At 44.9% G+C, this 22,875-nt stretch overlaps 1 long non-coding RNA gene across 4 annotated transcripts in view; it reads right to left on the bottom strand.

The window, feature by feature from the left end:
• LOC102381494 overlaps positions 1–22,875 on the bottom strand; it is a 39,192-nt gene that overhangs the window by 14,163 nt on the left and 2,154 nt on the right. The window contains exon 3 of one of the 4 annotated variants that reach the window (XR_001358610.1): positions 661–777. The exons of 2 other annotated variants lie outside the window; for them this stretch is intronic. This is a non-coding gene — a long non-coding RNA (uncharacterized LOC102381494). Of the gene's footprint in view, positions 1–660; positions 778–13,351; positions 13,579–22,875 lie in introns of those variants that run through there. One more of the 4 variants, XR_001358609.1, reaches the window with a different exon arrangement.

Below are 22,875 nucleotides of genomic sequence, written 5' to 3'. Positions count from 1 at the left end.
CCTCCCCATCCATTCATCATCAAGAGACTCGCAAATTTGTACTTAACCCCCCCACCAAAAAAAAAACCCAAACAAAACTAAAGGGCATATTGCAATGCCTAGTACTGGAAAACACCCCAAATCAACCACTGGAAAGCTTGAAAGGGGGACTTAAAAGAAACATGGCTGAATGTCTGTTTGCCAGCTAGACTGAGAGGTTATCGGCCAATTAAGATAAGCGCGTTGAGAGGGAATCAAGTGACTTGTTGCACATCAAACAAACAGCTGTACATCTTTTGTGTAAACACTAAGGCAGAAATACTCGGTATAACTTTCCCGGGCCCAGTCCCAGCCTCACACACTCTGCACCTGCAGCCAAGACCCAAGCCCTCGGCCAAGTTCACAGGTGAAAGAGGCTCTCGACCTTGGCATTGCTATGATTGCCAGCCCTCCAGGATTGCCCTGGATCCTCCAGGAATTATCTATCTATCTATCTATCTATCTAGATATATCTATATCAATCTCCAGGAGACTGTTGAGAGTCACCTGGGAGATAAATGATAGGGCATTCAGGAAAATAAATATTAAATGTTGAATCCGGTTTATACTGTAGTCCGGTGGGTTTTAAAACCATAAGAATAATGTGCACTTGCCTTCCTGATGTGAAGTCTGTGCACCGTAATTTGTAACTGATATACGCCAGCACGCGGGCACGTTGGCGTTGTGTGTTGCGGGCACGTTGGCGTGCCGGAAACCTCCCGGAGTAGATTCGAACAGAGTTGGCAACCCGAGGCACTGCTGTTGTAAGAAAAGCAACAGAAGGAGCATTTGCTTGCCAGCTCTCTCTCAAAGGGCTACAATCTGAACAGCAAACGACATAGCATTTGTGGAAGGATTTGTTTTTTAACAGCTTGCAGCAGGATATACTGTAGCCTCACACTTACCCAGCTCAGCACATGCTTCCTTTTCACAAGGCATCGCTGCATCAATTTTGTACCCGTTTCCATTTGCTGCTGCCCATGTGGCAAGGGGTTGTGTTTATCAGGTCACCATGTAAAGCATTTAAGGAAATACCTTCTGATTTTACAGAAATATAGTGGAAGTGAGAGGTGAGAAAAACACTGTGCAAACCAGAAACACACACATTTCTCCCCTGGTTGTGTAGATTCAACCTTTCTCCTGATCAGTTTTTAAGTGCCATGGTGTGATTTTTGGGATGTTGGTGAAAATTTGAACCAAAGAGTCAAGAAGGTATTAATTCACTGAACATCACGAAAAATGAGATGAGGCAAATAGGACAAAAAAAAAGATCTTGCCAGTCTAATGCTGGAGCTTTCAGTCTTTAAGATGTCCCTTTCAAGATTTAGATCTTGAAAGGGGCCTGGACTCGATGATCTTGCGAGGTGCCTTCCAGCCCTAACGTCTATGAAATCCCGGAGCAAGAGTGCATTGAAAGAAGCCTCTGCTATTGGGGCAGATGCACCAAAATCCCTTGTGAAGTGAGAGGACAATGAATTTGTGGGATAGGGGTCATAACCAGAATAAGGAGTCAGCGTTCAACGGTAGCGCCCATACCTTTGGGAAAACTTTTCTGCTTTCTTCTGAAAACTTTCTCTTCCATTTAAATGCCCCTTAACTACACCAATGTTTTATAACCCCCCAGCAATACTATCTCTAAAAAAATCATAGACACAAACCCAAGTTCAGGGTTTTTACTTTGAAAGAGAGAAATGTCAGAGATCCCACAAAGCTCTATCGCTACGGGTAATCCCATGCCAAGTGCTCAGATGCTACCGTGATGGGCAGCTTTCTAAAGCCTGTAGGTAGAGAGATGAAGTTGGAAGGTATTTTTTTTTTTTAATAGATGTTTTACTGCCTTTTTGGAATAGTAAAGCTAAAGGCTCGTCTTAACCTTTTTGTGTAAATAACTTCCTTATCCTGGGGCGTTCATCATCCGTTCAGCCTTAAAATGCCAGGCAGTGTTCTTAGCGATAGTCAATCAATGGCAGGATTAAAGGTGAAATCAGTTACACAGAGGAAGCCTGCCGCTGTTTCGCCAGTGTGGTGGCTCTAATCTCCCTCCGAGAGACTAAAGATCATAACTGATTTACTTCTCTTCCCTGGGGAACAATTTTCTGTAGCCTGAAGCAATCAGGAAACAGTCTGAATTGGCTTTAATACCCCATCTGCCCCCGGGGGAAGAGAGACACTGAAAAGACACTAGGTTGTTGCTTCTTCAGACTTGTAATTAAATAAACTCTGACAAATTTGACAGCCAGTATTTCCAATGTTACCAGCGGATGCTTTCTATATCTTTACCCATTCAACGTGCCATTGATATGTAGTGACCATTCCTCAACAGGGCAACAGAGCAATTTTACAAAATTAAAATCAATGCTTCCTTCTATCTAAGGAGGATTTATGATTAACCCATTAGTGCAACACCTTTCATTTCTCCATCCGTCAAAACCAAGGAAGAGTGGTTTTGGTGCTGAGCTGTTTAAACAGGAGACAAAACCACGTTTGATTAGATTATCTCTTCATTGCGGATTCTTCTATTTCAGGAAATTCTGAAAATACCAAATCAGGAGATTTTGCTGCAATGGAAAAAATCGATTTTCAAGGGCAACGTTTGAAAAGGGAGGCAGGGGAGAGCCAGGCAAAATGAACCCGTTTTGATATAGGTACTAATAGTAGTAACAAATACGAATACAGGCTGCTTAGTCGCTGTGGTCATTATGCTCTTTCAAAAATGTGGCAAGCACAAAAAGAGAGGTCCTAAACTGCGTTAGTCTGAAATCTGGCACAAAGCAGGGTCGACTTGCACCTTATAGACTAAATCAGAGACGCCGTACAAGGAGTGAGCTCAGGCTCATGAAAGCTCGTGCTGTACATCTCCGATTTTGTTAGTCTATAAGGTGCAAAACGTCCCAGCTTTTGGTCTAAACAACAGACCAGTGTTGCCCTATGAGCTTCAGTGGGTTTGCAGGAGCAAAGATGCCATGAGTCCGTCTCAGAAGAGCATCTGCCCACCAGAAGCAGCCCCCTCCCAGCTGGTTCGTTTGGAGGGGCAATCTGAAGGGTTACGGCTCTTGATTGTAATCTCTGATTACAGCAATTTCAAAGATGCCTCATCTTTTTTTAGTCCTTATCAATGCAACCCAGGGGAAAAAATTCCTTCCTGACCCCAACCCTGGCACTGGTGTAACCTTGGGCAGATGAGCAAGGCTGTTAATGCAAGCATCTCCCTCGCCACAGGCAGAAGCATCAGCAGATCAGTCTCAAAAAGCTCCAGCTTGAACTGTGGCCAGTGTCCAAGTCTTTAGGGAAGACACCACTTTTTCCCCTCCCCAGAAGTCAGTAAAGCCTTCCTGGCCCCTGCGAGCAACCAGCAAAAGCCCTGAAGCATGGGGTGGGCAGGCATCTCCCACACTGCAGAAGAGTCACTTCTATATGCCAACATGAGGATTGCAAATACTTGACCCCACACATCACCTGCGCTGAATACTGAACCCATAACTCCCTATCCTATTATACTATCTCTTCCATAAACTTATTGAGTTCAATCCTAAAACAATTCAGGTTCTTGGCCTCGACTACTTTCCTTGGAGGACTGTTGCAGAACTTTTCTTCTCTGGTAGTTAAACATCACCTCATTCTGGTCTAAATATGGGCACGGCCACTTTGCAAACTGTCTGATCTTGATCTTATATTATTTCTGAGCTCAAAAAGCGCTTTTCCATCCCCAGTGTTTACCCTGAGAAAGCCAAGGTATGTTCCTCAGACTAGGTAGGAGAGCAGAAACAAAGCTAGGTCCAGATTTGCAGCTGCGCTCAAGCCACTGAAGGGGACACAAAGGAGATGATTATATTTTTTATAATCTTGAAGCATCTGAGCATCTACATGGGGCAGACTTACAGCCTCTAGGCAAAGCCGGAGATACTGCCAGGTACCAGAAGGTCTATGCTGCATTGGTTTTAAATGGTCACAAGTTACACAAAGAATATTGCAAGACTTTTCATCCTTCTGAATACAAAGACCTACCTCTTGCCAAATAATTTGCAGGCTGGAAGAGGCAGACTTAATTTTCTGGACCTTAGATAGTTTACCGGAGAAGCTAGCTTTGCAACGGTGACCAAGTAGATACACTACGCTCACAGGGGTGTACTCGATGTTCATTTTCTTGTGAAACCACATGGCTCTTGAATGCCATGGCCCTGATCCTGCAAGGAGCACCCTGCCAGCACATCTTTGTACTTATGAGTCTCACTGGCATTTGCAGCTCTGCAGACCAGATCAGGATCTGTCCCTCAGTAACTATTCCACCCCAATTCCAGCCTGGCTTTTCCAGCATCCAAAGACTATGAACCAAACCCCAAAGCAGCAAGCTGTCAACCTGAATGCTCCCATCTTGTCCCAAAGTTGGTAAGGAGAAGACTTCAAGTTCGGGCAATCTGGAGGTTGTTTCGCTGTCTGTCGTTTTCCGTCTTCTCAAAAAAAAAAAAAAATGAATAGATGATATTCTTTAAAGAATTTCACTTAGAAGTAGATGATCATTTTGTGGAAAGGAAAGGTATGCTCCAAGAACTAAAACTTATGCTGGGAAAAATAAAAATGTGGGCAAGCGCATAAGCCACTTGTGCAAATCCTGATCATTTATGTGAGCGTGTGAGAGAGGGAGGGGGCAGCATGACGGCTCAAAGGAGACACAGTTAAATATATATTTCCCACGGATATATCTCATAGAAAAAATGTTGTAACCTTTCCATTTTGTACTGATCCACGAAAGGTCCCAAAGCTTCTTAAATGTGATGTTTTCTATTTAACACAGAAATAAAATAGTTGCTATTTTTCCCTATTTCTCCTCCGTACCTGTCTTTTATTGCAATCGCCACAGGCGGTGATGAGACGGGGATGTTGCTCTCCGCCTGCAAACAAAGGATGTTCTGTCTGAGCGGGCTCCTCATCCACATGACAGGCTGGCTCCCGTTTCCGCCTGAGCCCCACTTTCCCAGAGCAGGGACAAGACACCAGGCTGCAAGACTGTCAAGATCCAGAAAACTGATTGCTAAATCCTAATGACCTTGATTATGTTTCCCAGCCTTAAAAATAGACTCTGAGGAGTTCTCTGCTCCTTTCTACTTCAGCCAGCCAAGACATGGAGCCTCCTCTTAGATCCCGTAACTCAAAAAAAAGGGGGAGTTTTGCCTGCGGGCAACTCTCTTCCCTTGATCAAGATTTGCACAAGTGGCTTATGTGCTCGCCCATGTTTTTATTTTTCCCAGCATAAGTTTTAGTTCTCGGAGCATACCTTTCCTTTCCACAAAATGAGAGTTTCCAAACTCTCTTAACTTTCTAGAAGTTACATCAGCAATTTGAATCCTCTCCAGCTTCATGCAATAAAGGCTATTTTGAATAATGTGATCTTGGTCGATTCGGTGTTTCCAAGGGAAGTGGCAGCAGCCTACTTGTGCAAGAGATTTAAAAAAAATATACCCTGCTATCGAATCAGACTATGGTGCACAATCTTGCCTTAAGACGGGGAGAGCAAGAATCAGCTTTTATGACCTTTGGATGTTCACCAGTGCAGCAATATGGGGTCTCCTTAAGGCAGTGTTAACCAATAATGCAGAAACCCTTGGCTTGCATATAAGGTTAAGCAAACATTATTGCTTCTAGTACCCAGGAGATCTATTTAGTTATCCCCAGGGTGCTACATGTGCCAGAAGTATGGGGTTTTGGGGCAGGGGCAGTAGTTTTGATCTGATTCTGTTAATTGCTGTTTGCTGATGAAGGAAAATTACTGTCTGCAAAGCAAAATGCAAACTCATCATAGAAATGAGTTCTAAAAAATTAGAACATTAAAAAAAGTCCAATGAAATTACTGAGCGGCAGGCGGTTCTCTGTTAATCGCCGGTAAAAAGGCGAGAGAGAACAGGGATCCCCGAATCCCCTGTTAACCCTCTCAGTAAAGCGGCCAAGCCATGTGGAGCCCATATAACCCATGGTAGAAATGCTAGCTGAGAGTCCACACCAAAGCTGTCCCGTGGGGAGCAGAGATGGGCGCCCATCAGTGCTACATCAACTGAGATGCCTCAGTGCAGGTAAAGCCCAGGTAAGTGCTGGGGACACCTTACCCGAAAGGTTAAAAAATGGGTGTCAAGACTAAATTTTTTGGAGACATGAGCATTATTTAAGGGATATTTTGAAGGAAAAAAAACAACCACCCCCAAAACAAACCACGTGCAAGTCCAGAGTGCAGTGGCGCACATATTCCTAATGGCTCAGCCAAAGCTTTGGGTCCCAACAGCCTTCGACGGGAGATGACAGATGTGGATCCAGAATGTAAAGGCCAAACCCTGCAAATGGTTGATGTCAAGGGTCATGTCTACTTCGCTAGCAGCATCACTTCAGCTGAGCTATAAGATGCTGACTCCAAATAAACCTGGGGGATATATGTGAACAAAGGGAAAAGCTACATAAAAAGGTGGGTGTTCACAAAAGCAAGTTTGGCAACACATATTCCCCCTCTTGACATACAAAGCAAAGAAATACTGCCAGTATCAGAAGTGTGTTAATTATGACCATTCAGGTTTATAACAGTATTTTGGAAGAAGCAGCCTTTTGTCCTATAAGGAGGGTGAAGTACCACTTTCTTTTGAGGCAAAGCAGCACAAGAAAGGCTGTGTATGCCTATCTGCAGCCATATAATGTATTAATGCTACAAACCAGCAATAGCTTCCTCAGTTCCTTCCAGCTCAGAAAGATAAAGTGGGGAGATGAGAGAGGTGTGATGCTCTTTTCCCTTCTGCCAGAGGGAGGGACCACCTGTTGACTTGAATTTCCCTTGCAAATCCTTGGGAGCTGCAATACTGAAACTGCACTGCTGGTGCCTGCTTTCTCCCTGATTAGCCATCATTTGGGACCACTGTTCAACTGATGGAGCAAATGACCCCTGAGCTGGCACTTCCCACCTTTCCGTCAGACAGCTCCTTAGAATAATCTCCCAGCGCCACAGAAATGCAGTTTATTCTGCCTGACCCTAAGGGAAAATAAAAAAGAAGCAGCTGTAACATTGGGGTTTCGTCTACAGCACATGGTGCAGCAGGGGAGAGGGAAGTGGGGGCATGTTACACTGAGAAACCTGCAAGGATTAAAAGCAGTCCTGGGTCAAGGGTCCAGCCCTGATCCCAGGAAGCTCCCCCCCCATACACATAGGGGTAGAACTACCCAAGGGGCTCATTTTGGCAGGGGAGGTAGCATTGCTCGCAGGTTTCTCTAAAGCACTGTGCAAAGGACAGACCCACAGCAGATCAAATACAGCCCGCCATTTGCTCCAGCGTTCCCCAGAGCTGGCTGCATTTTTCAGGAGCATGTGATTTCTGATCAAGTAAACCCTCTGCTTACAAAAGCTTCCAGTATGGGTCTTGGATTTAGCTACTCTATAAGGTGCAAATCTACCCTGCCTGCTGCCTGACTTCAGCCTAACCACCTCTCTCTGCATCTCTCAAGTCAGGAAGGCTCTTGGCAAACTCTCATGGAGGAATGGTCTACAGATTGTCCTTCTCGATTGTCACTCGCTGAAGCCCCTTGAGAAGATACCAGGTCAAACGGGGCTGGTATTGCTGATGTGCTGCAAATCATGCACCCCGTCAGCTCTCCTTTGGAAAGAAATACCAAGGGCCGGTGTACAAGAGTACAAGAGTTCAGGGCTGCTTGCCACAAGCCTTCTGCTCTTGATCTGCTACGACCCTTTTGCTCTGGATCTGTACACTCCCATTCAGAAGCCCTGGGAACAGGCTGTCACAGGAGAGATACCCTCACCACCTGGTCGGCTTGCACAGAAGCAAAGAAAACGGATTCAATTTAAACTGAAGAGGGCTAAATTGTGCACGCAACGTCACCGAAGTCACCCTGGTATAAAATGGAGTCAACTTCACTGCGTGCATCCTTGTCCGCTTGATTGCTTTCCTGATACCGAGGTCGTGCTGAGTGATGGACTAGGACCCTCCCGCATTAGACACTGGGCAAACACAGAACAAAAAGACCGCCTCTGTCTCAAGGTTTGCAAGCAAAGTAATTTCCAGGGTCTGAATTGGGGGGAAATATGAGTGGCAGGTATAAATCAAAGAGAAATACCTTTGGAAAAAAAAAAAAAAAGATTAAAACTCTCCTGTATTCCCTTCCCATTTCGGTCAAAAATATGTAACATTCCCTGCTATGCCTTCACGACACAAAATCCTCCCGCTAGCAATTTGCTTGTGCAGATTTCTTATATTGGCGTATACATAATCCCTAATTTTTGCTTGCACTGAAGAGTATACTTCACGGGTACACGGGACTCAGCGCTCTGCTGGTACCATGGTACCATTAATGAGGCAAGATATCAGGAGTCCGCGGTATTTTTCTCAGTCTCCCTTCATTTTTCTGCCTCAGTTTCTCCATTTTTAGAAATGGGGATAAATGGCATTTAGCTTTCTCTGCAAAGATCAGTGGAGGAAGTGTGTTATGGGAGAGTCGAGTGTTTATTCACCAAAATAATACAAACCTAACTGAGTTCAAGGAAAATCCAAGGGTTTAATGGACCTGTTCCATCACTACCTCCTCTTCTTCATTAACGAGATGAAGACGAGAGCACCAGATTCAATTATTAACAACCATCTCTAGCAAACTGCTGTGCGTTGTGAATATTGTTTTTAAAGCATGTCGACCAAAAATAAAACACAACAGGTTAAAGAAAAAAACAAAGCCCAGAGCAAGCCTGCCATGTGGATTCACTTTGAATCAAGGAAAATGAATCCAAATACACCAAAATGAACGGTCTACAGAACAGCCGAATGAGAAGGACGGTGTTCATAAAGCAATGCTGTCTTTTCTATTTAGGCAAATACTTTCATTATTTCATTATTCAAGGGAGCGTTGTTGGACAGATCTTGCCTCGTGACTTATGCTGTGGATTGCTACAACTACATATACACACCTGCCAGGATGCAACAGGTATTTAAAGAAATATGGATGGGTGTAAAATTCAGAGTAACTCCATCGTTTTCACTGGAATTCCCCTCCAATATCCAGCAGCATGACAAGAGGACTCCTTGATACTTTCCTAGCAGATTTTAAACATATAACCTTAGTGGACTGCTCTTTGCCCTGTTCTCACAGCTCACTGTACACAGTGCATGGTTATCCTAAACTTATTAGCGTTCTTCTTACGCTGAAGAATTAAAACCCACTGACCTACTGGCTGCAGATATCTGTTGCAACTGGGCTGAGCTGCAGGAGTTCAAACACAATATCTATGAATGCAAGATGAGCCCTTAATTGCCTTGCTCCCTTACTATAAACTGGTAATTGCTGGTACCTGCACCGGTCATCTGATAGTCTTCAGTAATGTTAGACTGTTAGTAAAGGTCCTCTGCTATTCCAGCCAACTATGTTCCAACAGGTGAAGTTAGGTAGACTTTTTTTCCTTGCAATTTGATACCATTCAGCCTAATTTCCTAGGAGTGTCATGTTATTTTCTCTAGGTAGAGCTAAAGAAAAAAAATGAATTCCCTAGAGCTTCCTTATCTGTTGGGTTTTTATCTTATTTCCATCATCTACCAACAAGATGAAGGCAGCCTTACGATCCCTGAAGTGCGAGTTACATCACAATTAAACATCGGCTATGGGCCAGCCGAATGTCAGCCCTTTGATCTCTGAAGATGCATGTGATTAAAGGTCCAGATTTGGGGGGGGCCAGGGGCCAAAGGGACAGTAGGAACAATGACAGATCCGTTTTCAAGAAGGAAATGAACAAAGGAAAAAAAAAGAAGGAGGAAAGCTGATTTAAGGCTGATGTTTTCAACAGCAAGACTATTGCAGAGTAACTCCTTGGGAAGAGACACTGCTTGCATTTGTTTTTCGTGCCACTGTCTGCGCCTAGTGCAAGCAGGCCACATGTCCTTAGTCCCCCAACCCTTTTTTTACAGGTGTTTAGCCCATTTGCAAAGGTCACCACCAACTGATGCATCAGCTCCATGGGACCAAAGAAAAGTTTCTCCTCATTGGCACAACCGGCACATATCTCACTCTCCTCCAGGCACCGCAGAGCTGGCTCGTGATTCACACAGCTGGGAAGGGATCCCCCAGTGGATCCCTGGCTGCTGACCGATCCATCAGCTACCTGCAACCCAGGCGTAAGAGACTAACAAAGATGCTCCCGCTCCAAAAACCCTTTTGCAGCCCGTTCTGAGCCACGAGGGAGAAGGTTGCATTCATCACCGAGCAAACATTGACCCTATTTTAAACCAACTTTCACACCCAACTAGAAACCAGGTGTCTCTTTTAGCAGGGCTCTTGCCCTAACAGCTACTTGTCAACGATGATGCTTATAAACTGGTTTGCTAGAGAAAGGCTTGGTTTATGGCACAAGAGCCTTAAAACTCAACCCGCCATGCAGGAAGGCATAGGCCAGGAGGCAGAGGGGGAGCTTCAAGGTTGAGAAAGTGAAGTACTAACTAACTGGGCTGATACGGGACGGGATGACACCCAGGAGGTGATGAGCAAGACAGGTCAAGCCTTGGAAATGCATCTCTTTGGGACGGTAGCATGTGCTCACCGGAGCAGTCTTCTCGGGGCTTCATATACAGGCGCTGAGACCTGCTTTTCTTAACAGGCAGTGCTGTTGAGAGGGCACGGGGTACTCTGCTGCGGAGAATGAGGGGTTTTTAATGGGAGGAAAGACATCTGGTTGACCCTTCCATGCACCTAACTCCTCCTGACCCATCCCCGCAGTGGGAACCCTGCTCGGGTTCAAATTCAGAGAAAAGCAAGATCCCCTCCTTTTACCAGGCAGCATCCAAAGCTCAACTGCCCTCTCTCAGGGAGGCCTGTGGATGTACAAGAGGGCTTCTCAGTGCCAGGGCTTGGGCTTCAAATGGGATCTATTGATGGACCTGAATTGCCCCTTTTGCCCCGGTGCCTCAGAAAGATTTGCACGCAGGAAGACCAGCCGTACTCACACTCGCTCTCTCCTTCCCCAGCGGGTAGGAGCTCAGCTTGGGCCGCGTGCGGTGGGCGAGAGAAGGCAGAGAGGAAATGCCAGGCAAAGCCAGATTGAACACTCAGCTCTGAGAGCAGCCCCGCAGCTCTTTTACCTTTTGCAGGCAAGAGCTCCCTGGGAAAGTTGTGCGTCGCTCGCTCACGAGCCTCGGCACCAACGCCGGAGTCATTGCAGTCGTGCGGAGCCATCACGAGGAAACCCTCAGGCCAGCGCCTTGGAGGGCAGAGACCTTGAACCGAGCTCTGCCTCGGTGGGGAGGCATTCTGCAGAGCCGAGCGTTCGGCCGGCGTGCTCGCAGCAACCTGGGTTGCTAAGCAAAGGAGCTGCTTGCCGTCTTTTGTGCGGAGACGTATCAGGATGTGTGGTCTCGTTCCCAGATGCACTGAATGGAGGTCAGGAATGCACAGGTCACTATGGTCAGGTCTAAGTCAGATAGAAAGGGGCGCAATCTTCTGACCAGTGGCAGATGGAAGTGGGTATATTTTGTTGCCATGGCTATTGGGCATCCAATTAAACGGACAAGGCCAAAAGAACCCCAAGGTTACAAGCGGCTCGATTTGACAGCTCGCTTCCTCCCACCAACAGCTCTTTGAAGCGTTTCTTCCCATCTACCGGCATCAACTAGGTCTTCCCTGGTGCCAGGCGAGGCATCGAAACAGCCAGGAGAAGGCACGGTAGACAGGAGACGCAACTCTCACCGGCTCGCCCAAAGCGTTGGGCCTTCTGGGTCTGGCTGACTTCGGGAGTATGTGCAAAAACCACCAGGAAGAAACCTCAGGGAGGAACAATTTGCACGGGAGCTTTGGGGATGCCAGGTTGTATTAGAGGCATTGCCTGCAAGGATGCCAAAGTCCCACAGGAGAAGGCGTTTTAGGAGCTGCTTTGCCTCTCCAGGTGAGGTCTCTTCCATCCTCAAGAAGATCTGAGCCTTTATAGATTAACTAAAGCACCTGATGTAGTGAACTTGGGTTCACAAAAGCTTGTGCTACATATATATAGATATAGATCTATATCTATCTAGACAGATATCTATCTATCTATCTATCAATCTAGATAAATATATGTATCTCTCTCTATCTATAGATCTATAGCTATCTATCTATCTAGCTAGCTAGCTATATATAGATATAGCTATAGATAGATAGCTATCTATCTATCTATCATCAAGTAATCTATAGATCTATAGCTATCTATCTAATATCAAGTAATCTATATATATAGAGAGAGAGATATAGCACAAGCTTTTGTGAACCTAAGTCCACTTCATCAGGTGCTGTTCACTTCAGCAGGCAGGGTAGATCTGCACCTTCATAGACTACATGAAAGCTTGTGCTCTCTCTATATCTATATCGATATAGATATAGAGATCTATATCTTCTTTAGTTAGTCTATGAAGGTGCAGATCTACCCTGCCTTCTGCCTGACTGCAGACTAACATGGCTAACTTTAGTATCAGTGAAGACACATTTCACTGGGGCCAAATTTCCTTGCGAGGAAGAGGCTTGTTGAGGGATTTCAGAATGGGAGCAGAGTTGCCACTTGATTACTGGATTTTAAAAGGTCAAAAACAGCCTTTTCAGTCACCGAGTGCCAGCTCCTGCAAAATCTCATTCCTGCACTGAGCCCAAAAACTGCTGGAGCTATCGTATTGCTTAAAAAATAGTTTTGATGTGAAGACTTCAAACCACCACACGTTGCTCCACTGTTTACCTCCTCTCTGTTCAAGCAAAGCAGGGCGTGCAACGTGGTCCACCAGACCAGAGTGCGTGGGAGAGAGTCCGGCAGTCCTGAAACTGGAAACATCCATAGAAACAAGACCCTTTTGGAGGGAGGAGGGGGTCAGAGAGAGAGAGTCCATCACATAATGAGGGAAAACCAAACTATATTTAGTTTTCGCTTCCCAATCTAGGGGGAAGCGAGGGAGCAGCACCGGTGCTACACGTACTCTGACTAATTGCCGCTGGCCAGTTTATTTCTTGGTTAGTCGGTGGAGACACAGCAGGGCGAGGACAGTAAAGAAAGGCAGAAAAGGACAGGCATGCATGTGCGACCCCGGGAAGATCCTGTCTGCTTCCTTCCCAACTTTTGGCTAGGTGCTCATCGGAGCAACAATCTAGCGGACTCCCAAGTTACAAACCAGGGGGCAACCCACATAAGTTAATCTGCTGTAAACTGATTTTGACCCTGAAGGTGATCTCAGGTACATAGCATTACTGCACTTTAAACTGTTTTATGCCAGGCTTAAAAAAGACCCAGCAACAAACAAAGCATTTTTTTGTGTTTGCTAAACAAAGCATGAAAGAATAGTGACAAAAGTAGGAGGAGCCGAGTTTGTCCAGACAAAGCCTGGGGGAGGAGCCCTTATGCAATGGAAATGCAGTTCAGTGGTCCTGAATTGATATGCTCATCCTTTAAACCCCTAGGGCTGGGAGATCACAGGACCTGAAAGTCCATCAAAGAGCACTTCTCTGCATTGATCCCATCCCGAGCGGAAGGTTGGTGGGGGGCTGCCGCTCCATCTGAGGCTGCCTCCGAAGATAATCAGCTTTTCTTCCCTGAAAACGAGGGAACCCAAACCTCAGGAAAGTTATTTCAAGAGCATCATAGCAGCCTGGCCACATAGAAAAAAATAAAATAAAATCATACATGTTAAAAAAGAGGGCAGACATTTGACACTTAAGTTGGTGCTGAGGATTGTTAACGCTTCAGTTGCCATTTCAGACTCATCAATAGCAGGATGAGCAATAAATGACTTTAAAGCACCCTAAAACATGTCACTGCTTATGTTTTGATGGTGTGACACAGTGACCTCGCTTCAACAACCCACCGCATTTTATGCTGTCCCTCTTGGGCTTGGCGTAAGGCAGAGTAGGCAGTCTCATGTCAGATCAGATTTTGATTTAAAAAAAAAAAAAAAAAATGCATCCATTTCTTGGAGAGTGGAACCCGTACGACTGAGAGCAAAGAGATTTTGGAAGATGGGCATAGTATGCCTGAAAACTAGTCTAGCATCTCTCCCAGCTCTAAAGTTGGTCCAAGGAAAGAGCTTACCTCTACTCACAAAACTTGCTCCTCGTCACAACGACGAAGCTAGCTCCGTTCTTAATAAACTCTCAAGTCAGGAGTACCTTTAACGTCCGACTGGGCACGTCTATGCTGGGAGAATCCCTGTGCTTCTTGCACTCTGGCTGGCTTGTAATCCTATTTTACTCCAGAAAATTGGAAGCAGGACCTTATACCGTGTAATTGGGGACTACGGTGAGGAATATAAGTCTGGAAAGAATTATGATTTTTACTAAATATATTTGGTGCTGGAAGAAACAAAGGAGGCTATGACCCATTCCGCAGGGGATTCAAAATCAATGAAGATTAAGACCCATTTTAATTGCATGTGTAGCATAGCTCCATTGACTGAAACAGAGGTATAATAAACTCTCCCACGTCTACACACCAAGAAGAGAGCCTTACTGGAAATAAAGCAACCAGCCAGGATGTCCCTGCATTGAGTAATGCTGCAGGAGGGTTGTAATTATTGCAGGGGGAAAAAAGAAAAGAAAAAAACCCCCTAAACTTGAGCAATGCCATCATTGCAGGGGAAAAAGGGACCAGCAAAACTGGCACGGCCACCAAGTCACCTGCAAACAGCTCGCTGGCTGCTTTTTAAATGGCAAGAGGATGGATTTTTAACTCGGCATTGGTGAAGCAGCGCTGCTATTGAGGTCAATGGGCTAATTCTCATTAGGCCAACAGTGAGCACTTGAGAACTCCCCCTAAAATACTTTGCTGCACATGTGCAAACTGCTCGCTGGAGGGGAAGGCTGAAAGAGAAACGCTGGGTATGCACTTGTCTCGACAAAGCAGGAGTGGTTTAAAAAGCAGCTATATTTTAAAAGTTGAAGGGGGAATTCATCACCTGCTGTCTTTCTGCCTCCTGGCTGCGTACATCCCACTACTGTTGACTTGCATGCTTACAATCAGTTGGCTTCTCCCTAACCAGCAGCTGGACATTATTACTGTTTGCACCAGTATATTTGCTGTAGAAGAGCTTTAGAAGCCCCCTGGCACACCAAATGCCATGGTCCCACAGCAGCAGAAGGTTTATTAGGTAAAATACGCCGAGGTCTGGCAAGTGTTTGAGACCCTGAGCTACGTGAGCAGGATGTGCCACCCAAGAGCAGGACTTGGGGGAGCAGTGTTTCCTGCCCAAATTCTGGTGCTCCAGAAGAGGAAAAAAACCTCAGGAGCCACAATAATCATTGGAAGGGATTATTATTCAGGGAAAAACTGAAAAATGTCAATGCAGAAGTTTTATCAGGAGTTTCACAGAGCACTGGTGCTCTCAGAGGGACAGAAAGTGGCTTGACGACAGAAGCCAAGAACAAGGCACGAGCAGCCAACACAGGATTATGAAGGAAAAAAATAAAAATAAAAGAACAGCAGCTCGTTTTAGGCAAATATTGTCTTTGGATAGCTTTAGTTTGAACACGATGGAGGCATGTTTTGCTTTGGTCCCTGTAATTAAGGTTCCCCCAGCATCTCGGATACACAGCGGAAATCCATCTGTTGCTGCTGATGGAGCTGCCGAATGCTGTAATCAAAGAAAACTGCTAAAACCAATTAAAGGGGACCTAGGTGCAAAACTGTCTTTTGATATTTGTTCAAATATCAGATGCTGCTAAATATGAGCTGGACTATTCTAAAGAACAAGTGTTGAAATACCATATTGAAATACCAGTAAACCATTCTTTATGGTCCATATATATATATAAAAAAAAAAAAAAAAATATAAGTTGAAATACCAGTAAGCAGGCATCAATATGATAATCCACCCTTAAATCTTTGAGAAGTGGGATGAAACATCTTCGTGAGAAGAACGTGGTACCAATAATTACGTTTGCGGTTATAGGAGAGAAAGGAGGTCCGATCTGGCAGGTGCTGAGTGCTCTCCATCCCCATTAACGATGAGAGTTTAGGGGTTCACCGCTTTGCAAAACCGGACCCAAGAAGGTCTCACGCTCGTAGGGCTTCATTGATTTCAGTGGGCTTGGATCAGTCCCTTTTCATCCAGGCATTTAAATATGGGGAGTATCAGTGGCAATATCCCAACTGCACCTTCTCAACCAGAAACAAGAGATGGAGAACAAGGACCACCGGGGTGGGCTAGGCCTAGCAACCAGAGCTGGAAGAAATGTACCCAGTACTCGCAGCACCTTCCTGTATAAAGAGCTTGCACCAAGACCACAGGCCAGATTTGCAACGGGGGCCAGAAACTCTGTTAAACAGCATCTACTCCATGCTTTATATTAACATCCCCATAGTCTGACACCACAGTAGATTGGACTGTCGATTATGGATCAATGCACAGACTCTAGACTCCCCCTCCATAAATCTCCTGGGTAGAAACAGTAGATTTTCACTCCTTTCAATTTAAAAAAAAAAAAAGTGCATGTATTTTTGTGTCTGCAAGAGGTTTTCAGGGAGGGAAGAAGCGGATGTCCTAGCATATTGGCTGTGCCTGGCATGATCTTCCCAGGTTTCACTCTCTTTTACTATTATGAAGTTACAAGCCTGGGACTGGTCTGGAGACCAAAAGAGCCTTCCTGGGGAGATGAGACCTGACAAATTCAAATGAAAGAAACAATACAGAGGGAGAAAGGGGAAGCCTGCAACTTTTCAGGCATCAGATATGGGTGCAAACACAAGCTGATTTCTTTAAATATTGCTCCATAAACAGTACCTCCATATTCAAGTAAAATTGGCAATTCCTAGATTGAATTCAAAATTTTGCACTATTAAAAATTAATTTTCTTAAGAATGTCCCTAGGTTTATTATTATTGAATATAGCCCAACACTTTGCCACATTACCCTTTGCTAGACAAGCATTACCCTGGGCCATCTGCTTTATAGCATTCTATGCATGAATGCAGCATGGTGTGTAAAGTACTTTCATTTTTGCTGTGCTGGGTAAATTAGCCGGCGAGCCGGGAGTAGACAATAAGAGGAGATTCCTATTTCATGACTAGGTTTGATTCGATGCATCTTTAGTGTTTTGATCATTTGGGCCAAGGAAAGACGCACACAATTTGGTAGCTGTTAAAGTGGGATTTAATAAGTCTCCTGTAAAACACAGCATGTATGCAAACAGCCTGGAGGATTAGACTACACTTGCTTCGTTTAGAACTTGGTGCAGCCAACCTGAATAATCAAACGTAGGAACAAAAGTTGTGAATCCCCTCAATGCACTGCTTCATTAGGATCTCCTTACAAAAAAAGAAAATGGGACTCATCTGATCAGCCGGATTTTATGGCATCTGATTAGACCACCATTTTCTCAGCAGGTCCCCTTTCTTTAAACTGTTGACTATGGATGGCCTGCTGAATAGGATGAACTTTGGACCGCTAAATTGCAGCATTATGGTTATTTAGTGTAATTTATGAAAAAGAGAGAAGTCGTGATCACCTACTTCATGTTGCTAATGATATCTCCATTTATCGGAACAGGTATGAGTTTGGATCATCATTTTTTTCCCCCCACGGTCCTGGGAACACTGTCCAATTAGATACCAAAAGGAAATTATGTTAGCCCATGGGGTCGTAGGAATAATAAATTAAGATTTAATAGACCTTACGTAATGATTTATTACTGTTGACTGTTTGCTGCCTTGCATAAGTTGCACATCTCCTCCGTGTGTGCGAGTTGCCTTCGTTCAGGCTTTTCTCCCTTGCACTTTGCTGAAAATGATTTTTTCAAAAATTGGAATTTGTCTTTGATGATTTTTCCAACGCTGTGCTTCATTTAAAGCCTTCTCATTTAAATAAAAAGGGGTGTAGCAGGATGATATACATGAGACCTTTTCCTCTCCTGACTGGTAGGAATATTATCACAGGATAGCAAGATTTCCAGCAATAGATTCTATTACTATGCTTTTTTTTCCCCCCCCCTAATAAGACCTTTAAGCACTGTATAAAGAATCAAAGATTGAGATTACTGGCTGTTACAAAGAAAAAAAAAATGTTGCAGAAACTTTTAGACATCTCTAAAAATTGGAACTGCTCTAGTTAACGATGAATTACTCGGGGGGGGGGGGGCCCCACCACCCACAATCTGTAAAAGTGGGGGGGGGGGGGGGGGGGGACCCCACATCACAATATTTGTTGGAGGTGCTGACTATGGGAGCTAATTATACAGCCTTCATTTAGGCAAAAAAAATAAATAAATAAAAATCTGTGCCTACAACTGTTATCATAATTGGTTACACAATGGTCAGTTTAGTCAGCGTGAGCTTCCTACGTGGAAGTAAGGCGGCAAATTTAAAGGGCTCTAGGTACTCCAGAATAACTCCCTGTATAGACAGACTTATTTTGGTACGAGAACATCTTTCCCATATGTAGCTTTGGATCCTCTTTGGGAGGACATCTACCCACAGTGTTATGCTGGAAAGCCCTTTCCTGATCTCTGTGGGTGCATCTACACGTGACGCTTAATATGCTTTAGACTAATTCTACTGCGCAGTAGCACAGCTGGCAAAAACTGCACTAATACCCAGGAGACGTAGTTTAATGCGCATTAAGCGTCAAAAAAAAAAAAAGCACTCATCTGCACTAATGTGCAGTAGCCCCAATTATAGCACATTAAGTTCATACCAGTTACACGTACTAACTTAATGGGCTGTGATTAAGGCGCGTGAATGAACGTGTAAACACGCCCTGCGAGTCTGACATCTTGGGGACCTTTCCATCTGAAACACTGAAGCATCCTCTGAATTTTGAATTTTTTGGACACAGATCAAGGTCCCCAGAGCTCAACCACAAAGGAAGAGGCAGCAAATACCAAATTATAATTATCTATTGCAAAGCTGTCTTGCAAAAATCAGCAGATTTCACTAGGCTTCTTCACTGCAAGGATTCTGCATTACTCATTTTTTGTGTGTTCAGTTTGGAGGGGGCTTTTTTTTTTTCTTCTATTGACTTTTTTTTTTTTAGCCAATGTGGAGAAACGTGCTGGAGATGCACTCAGACCTTAGGGGTTTGTCTGTTTGGCCAATGTTCAGGCTTTAGGAAGGGTTGGGGGTAATGTGAATGGCTCAAGAATTGAGCCACGCGGCACCAGCTGGACGTATGTGCCCTTCTCATCTCACCAGGAGGAAGCCTGCATTGCCTTTCTTTGGTTGCACAGCTTCCCAGGGGAAATGCTGGGGAGCTCCATATACTGCAGCGTTACATGATGACATGCCTCCCAAGCCCTTCCTTGTAAGGGATCCAAAGGCTCAATGGGGTCAGTACCTGCAGCTCTTGTGCAATGCAAGGCAAGAAGCGGGGTGAGGGAGGTCTCTCAAATGCTATGCCCAGCTTCCCAAAGGGCTCTGCCCCAGACAGCTTCCAGTGCAAAATGCACGGCAACGCCAGAAAGAGGGAAAGGAGGGAGTGAGAGGAAAGCCATCATACCCAAAGGTGGCATTGAGCATGAAGAGGCACAGGGCTGCCTCAGAGGAGGCAATTCTTGCTGCAGAGCGGGTACACACAGTCGTGCCAATCTCCTGTCGGAGCTTGGCACTGGTGGTCTCTCCTTGCACCAGCTCACGGCAGGATAGGCAACATAATCCAAAGCTAGCCCTTGGGCAGGAGGAGTGTGGAAGCAGCACTGCTTCTCCAAGCACGGTCCCAGCTAGCACATTCCAAGCCCGACATCTTTGCCCTTCGATTGTTAAACACAAGGACTGTCTGGGTAAGCCTGTGTCCTCTGAGTGGGAACAGTATTGTAAAAGCCTGCTCTCTCTCTCTGAGGCACTGCATGGGTTTTGGCAATTAAAAGATCACTTGTACTAATAATAGTTATACTTGAAAAGCATCTGGAGAGAGCCCATCTACATGCTTGAGCTGTGCAGGCAGTTGGAGTGCTTATTAACGCTTGCAGATCACAAAGCCAAGGACAAAGGGTGCAGAGGAGCTGAAGACAAGCCGTTCTCAGTCCAAAGAGACCGGACCGAGCCAGAAATTACGCTCTTCTGGTGCAACTAAATTAACATTTGCAACAAGCACCCTCCTCCCAAACATTCTCCTAAACAGACCTACCCAAAGCAGAACTGTACCCCATAAAATCAACTCTGATCCTTGCTATGTCATCTTGTGTATTCAATATACTACAGCAAAGGGGATCAGTGCAAAAATCCTACAGGCAGGCAGGCTCTGAGCTGCAGCTGCCCCTACACTGAGGAGCAGCAACCTACATAGCATTAAAAAAAAAAAACACCCAGCAAGAAAAGAAGTGTGGAGGGAGAAAGGTAGAAAAAAAAAAAAAGGAGGGAAAAAATCTTGCATCAGAAGCCGTGAGCTGTCCAATGTCCACGCACATAAGACAGGGATTTAAGGCTAGATCCAAAAGAGAAAGTCAACTTCAGGTGTCATTAGTGCCCCTCTGCTTGGCCTGAAAGATCCCCAGGCACCTACGCTCGCAGTTGTGAGCACCAGGGCTCTTCCCCCTTGCGCGGGGAACCGTACAGATGATGGCAAACCTCGAACGGGAATCCTCCGCCCTCATGTGAAGAGATGAGACCGTCCATCTTTAACAGAGAGAATTTTTCTCCCCCATGTTCATTGGGAGCAATCGGTAAGCTGCATTTAAAAGCTTTCCAACTAGACCCGTCTCACCCTTTCATTCTTCCAGCCCATTAGGTCGCTGCTGTCCCAGCTACCTGCACAGAGGAGTCGAGACCAAGTATTTCCAAAGTGACACTAAGCATTAAAACCACGTGTCACGAGGATGGGCACATATCCATTCCCCTTCTCTCTGTCCCCAATCCTTTGCATATCACCTTTATGGTATCGAGGTAAAACTCCATGACCCTGGAAAAATCTGAACCTGTCCTCTCTGGCACCAAATAACTTGATATTCATTTTTCTGCAAATAGGAGTCAAAGGGTTACATAGATCAGGTGGTTTTTTTACCCCCCTGGATAGTCCAGGTTTGTCTACACTAGAAGAGCCTTGGTGGCCGTAGCCACGTTGGCAGAGCCCCCTCGTGGAGACGCAGCGTATGTCGGCAGAGGGAGTTTTCCCCTGGGAGCAACACACCACCACCTCCCTATATAACATGATGTGCCTGGCTGTTTTTACCAGCATAGGAAAGGGATGCTACTGGTTTTCACACCCTCAACTGATGTGGCCCTGCAGGCAAAAAACGCCCCCCAACCCTGTAGTTTATACCCAAGCTGAAGATCATTCAATGGACTATCTTAGAAAGGAAAAAAAAAAGCACACATGGAAGGGTACCAATTCCACTTGTATCAACCATCTTGTCACCCTTTCTTTGCACAGCACCTGACACAATGACTGCAACGCTACATAGAGTTAGGTGATGATGACGACGTGTAGTCCGTGTCTACAATACTACAAATAAACAGCTGCCCTGATGCAGCTCTGTTGGCTTGCCCAATATTCATAAGAAAGCAGCGTTTGGGCATCAGGGATTTGTCTGTTTGCTGGGCTGCTGCATTGCAGCCGACAGTGATTCGGTTGTGGTTTTGCCACTGATATTGAGGAAGGATAAAGAAAAGTGCAGGCAACCTCTGGGACCTGTCCACTGCAGGCACTGGGAATTTGAGGTGGGAAAGCAACCCAGGATGGGGTCCTTAGTATCATGGTCAGAAAATACAGGGGGAGCCCAGTACCCCATATTTTAAAAATAACAACTGGCACTGAAACAATGTTTGAATGATCCATTTTTTTTTTTAAGTGTCATTATATTCTACAAAGAAAATGCAGGGGAAAAAGATATATCCTGGTAGTACCTAACAGTCAGATAAAAAGACAGGGTCTCTTCTCTGTACCTAACTGGCTGTGGGCTGACACTCACTCACGGGATTAGCTTAAGTCCTTCCAAAAGGGCATAACACGGGAAGAGAGGGAAATGCTTCAGCAGGCAGGGTCTAAATAGGCTAGCCAATATTTAAAAGCTGCCCCATGCAAGTACAGGGTATTACAAATTATGGAAGTATAATAGTTGGTCTACGGGAACTGCTGTGATACAAATTGGCTTTAGCAAGATCACGTGGAGAAAGAGAAACTGAAATAAAGCCGGCAGGTTTTTCCTTCTGTGTTTCAAAAATAAGGCGGACTGCAAAGAGCAGATCGTTAAGGAAACGAAGGGCTCAGTTCTCAAGTCAAGCAGTCCGTTAGTGGTACACTATGGCTCTACCCAAAGGTCACAGTGATGACTACTTGCACGTGTAAAACTTGCACCTATGAACATGATCTTCTTCTTCAAGCCCGAAATACCTACTTGAAAGGAGAATGCATGCAGAAATTTTAGTACATTGTCATGGCTATCTGCTGGTTTCCCTTTCATTATGAAAGAGCTTAAAAGAAAAAAAAAAAAAAGAGGGTCTAGTTACTTTGGAAATTATACCCGATTTCCCATAGGCACACTAAATAGTGTTTGGACCTGCAAAGTTTATCTGAAATAACCCATGCACTGGTTTGGTATATAAACAGAGCTTTTACAATGTTTCCCTTCTCTCACGATAAGGTTTCTCTTTGTAGGAAAAAAAGCACAATGTGACAAGTATTACACCTTGACTCTGTGCATCAAATCTGTTTCTAAATGTCTGAACTGACAGCATGTCTGGTCACATGATTCCAGTCGGCAAATTTGGCCAACGGTGATGCTTTAGGACAAAATTATGAAAAAAATGACAAATTAACAATGGCAACTAATCAATAAATGACAGAGTATGGAATCCATGAACCTGATAATGCAACCCCACAAATCGCTGGTTTCTTCAAAATAAAGTATTAGAGCTAAATATTTGCAGGACAGCGTCACTTGTTCCTAGTAAAAATAATAATAATTTTA

Source organism: Alligator sinensis, unplaced genomic scaffold, assembly GCF_000455745.1.
Source record: "Alligator sinensis unplaced genomic scaffold, ASM45574v1 scaffold1584_1, whole genome shotgun sequence".
Taxonomy (NCBI): domain Eukaryota; kingdom Metazoa; phylum Chordata; order Crocodylia; family Alligatoridae; genus Alligator; species Alligator sinensis.
Note: the sequence above shows the minus strand (reverse complement) of the source record. Positions and strands in the feature narration are given on the sequence as shown.